The 3,150-nt window shown below is 34.9% G+C and overlaps 1 protein-coding gene across 1 annotated transcript in view; it reads left to right on the top strand.

Annotated features, from left to right (window-relative positions):
- The first annotated feature begins 2,145 nt into the window (after positions 1-2,145).
- LOC107480105 (chaperone protein ClpC, chloroplastic) overlaps positions 2,146-3,150 on the top strand; it is a 5,695-nt gene continuing 4,690 nt past the window's right edge. The window contains exon 1 of the mRNA XM_016100220.3: positions 2,146-2,337. The gene's annotated coding sequence lies outside the window, so the exon portion shown is untranslated. The remainder of the gene's footprint in view (positions 2,338-3,150) is intronic.

The following is a 3,150-nucleotide window of genomic DNA, read 5'->3' as shown; positions in this document are numbered from 1 at the left end:
ATATGCTATGTATATATAATATGAATTTAATTTTAATATATTAATAATATAAAATTATATGTATTTATGTAATAATTAATTTTTATATTAACTAGTGAATGATCTTTTAAAATTAAACTCTATTAATATAAGAGAAGTTTAGATTTTCTCTGATGAGGACTTAAACATACAATGCTGTTTTGTCATGGGATTGCATTAAAAGAAGTAGTACCTTATTAGGGTTTTGAAAGTCAAGTCTGATATGAGATAGAGGAAGATGGTAGAAAAACAAGAAAAAGAGGGCATGGTTAAATAAAGGGAGAAATTATGAGAATCAATAAAAATGATGGATATGGATATAGCAGTTTGAATAATCTCGAGCATCTCGTGAATCCCCTTTCTTTGTCAACAACAGTTACTGCCCAATCTTGAAACCAATTTTACACCTCTCTCCCCACCGCACCACAACGCTCATCTGTTTTCCCTACTTCTCCAACTTATATATTTATTTAATTATTTTTAAAATATTTATTAAAATTTCATACGGTTATAATTTTAAATTTCTAACTCATGAATTATTTACTAATGAGTACTGATAAAAGCTAGCTTCAAATTACACTGTAATTTTTTATATATAAAAATATACTGATCGATCTAATAAGTATCTTTACCAAAAACCATTCAAAATCATAGCCGAATTTCCAAAACCGTTGAGGCCCGCTGAATGTATATGAATTCTGTAAAAATGTTTTGAAATGATCATAAGATATATGCCCAATATGCTTGGAAAAACAAAGGGGGACAAGATCTTAATTAAGTTGCATGCAGCTGTGCTGTGAGTATATATTATATATGGTGTATTAATGTTTGTCCACTAAGCTCGTGAGCATGTTGCAGAACGTACGTTTAATTTGCCTGTGTCTGATGGTGTGGGGCATATGCCGTATACCAATACCAAGTTATTTAAATCAACATCATTTCATCAATGTGCTGAAAGTGATGCATCTCATCATCCCGCGAAATCAATGACAGCAGTAGTAGGTTTTTCTAGTTTAACTATAACTAAAGTTACTTCACATTTTTAAAAATAAAAAAATTTAATGACTTACGGTTATACGGTTATTTAAGGAGTAGATTTTTGCGGTGAAAAACGCCACCATCAAGGAAACTTTGGCTGTTTACACCCCCAATACATATTATAATTTTCAAAATATTTCTCATTATTATTTTTCTTTTCATGATATTGAAATAACATTTATTATTATTTTTTTGGGGGCAACTTATTTCTAATTTCGTTCACTATGAAAGTATAATTTTAGAGAATAGCACTTCTTTTTTTTTGTGTGAAAAATAAATAGCATTTAAAGTACTGGTTTTTAAAAATAAGGCCCATAACTTTTTTCATGGTCTTGAATAAGGCCCACAACTTAAAGTACTGGGTTGGGTAACCCAGTTTCTTTTTGGACAATACTTTACCCACTTTTAAGTTTTGCTACAATTTAAGGGGCGTTTCAGAGCGGCGATCCTTGAGAAAAGCCCAATATATGAAAGCCCATAGCTTTCATTTGAATGCAAGCCCTTGACATTGATTTGAGGATTGAGGCAACGGCTTGCAATTTGTAGGAAGATGCTCCATTTATGATTGTTATCATTTCTTGTTGCAACGAACAAATTCGAAGCTCCTTCTTCCATTACTTAATAATTTTGGATCAAGCAAGGGTGCAATTGGGTCAAGTCCGAATAGGTCTCTCTGACAGCATTTCCTCCGCACGAAGGTCAGCCACAGAGGAAATCTAGTTATGAACGAATTTGAGTAATTTCATTATGCACGAAACAATAGATTATCTTTCTTGCAAGAAACATTTATTGAACTCAATTTCAAAGAAATAACATTTTTGAACAACAACTACGCTTTACCCATGAATGGCTAAGAAGGGGATAAAATGAGTTGCCAATTGCAAACTGGTCATCAGAATTCACATCCCAACAAAAAGAGCCTCATGCATTTCGTTTCTTGCGTGTCAATTGCAAAGCACTAAAGTGAACCAATAAAAGGCAAACACGTGTTATCGAAGTATGGGGAGAGTTTGATATAATAAGAGAGGGTGCAGGGAAGGGTAGGTAGAGGTGAGGGGCAAACGACATATATAAGGCTGGCGTAGCTCTATTGTTGTCGACGACCGCATTTTATCTGTTACCTTTTTCCTCCCTCCTCGCCCCACCATACAAACCGAACTTAAACCCAAACCCTCTATTTATCTTTCTATCTGAATTTATTTTACAATCCTTTAATTTTTTCCATTTATATTTCTCAATCTTTTCTGGGTCGAAGTTGGATTTGTGTGGCGAGGGCTTCTGGTGAGTTCATTGCGCTTTTTGCGTTTCTTGTTCGGTGTGGTAGTTCAATAGCTGCTTCGATTAGGTTTTGCAGCTAAGGTTGTGTTGAGTACATGGATTGTTGCATTTTCCCTTCCGTTTGCTTGTTTGGGTTTTACTATGTATTTTCTGGTTTTGCGCACCAGGTGTTTGTTTAAATGTTTTAATGTGCCTTTGTTGTTGGGCTGACCTCTCTCTCTCTCTCTCTCTCTCTCTCTCTCTCTCTCATGCCTTTAGCTCTATTATTTTATGAAGTTTGTCACTGTCAAGTTTCCAAAGCTTCAAGTTCCTTGTTATTTGTTATAATTATTATTGGTTCGTTTTGGTTCTTGGTGTTGATTTGTTATTGTTAGTCCACGTTCGATACTCTGTTGGAACCTCCGTGGGCATCATGTCAAGTTCGGTTTTCTTGCTGGAGTGGTGGCTGTACTTTGTTTTTTGATGGATTGAATGATTTACTTTAGCTTAAATTGGGAAGTTGTCGAGCAGAATGGAAAATGTTTTTGTTTTCAGCTTTCTCCATAGCTGTAATGTCTTCTTTTGGAATTGTACAATGATTGTGTAATGCGTCTGTTTAATCTCCTGGGTGCTATACATTGGAAGTTTTTCTTTGCTTGTGAGAGTGAGGGCTCACTAGTGAAAATGACGGAGCCCATGTACACCTTTTTCATCCCGCAATCATTGCAACGATTACACTTGGTAATCCTACCCCATTTAGTGAGAAAAGGCTTGGTTGTAGTTGTTGCTTGTACTTATGGTTTGCAGTTCCATTTTATAATTTTGGCTGGTTGATGT

Source organism: Arachis duranensis, chromosome 3 (genome assembly GCF_000817695.3).
Source record: "Arachis duranensis cultivar V14167 chromosome 3, aradu.V14167.gnm2.J7QH, whole genome shotgun sequence".
NCBI classification, from domain to species: domain Eukaryota; kingdom Viridiplantae; phylum Streptophyta; class Magnoliopsida; order Fabales; family Fabaceae; genus Arachis; species Arachis duranensis.
The sequence above is the reverse complement of the archived record's forward strand: the minus strand, read 5'-3'. Positions and strand labels throughout refer to the sequence as shown.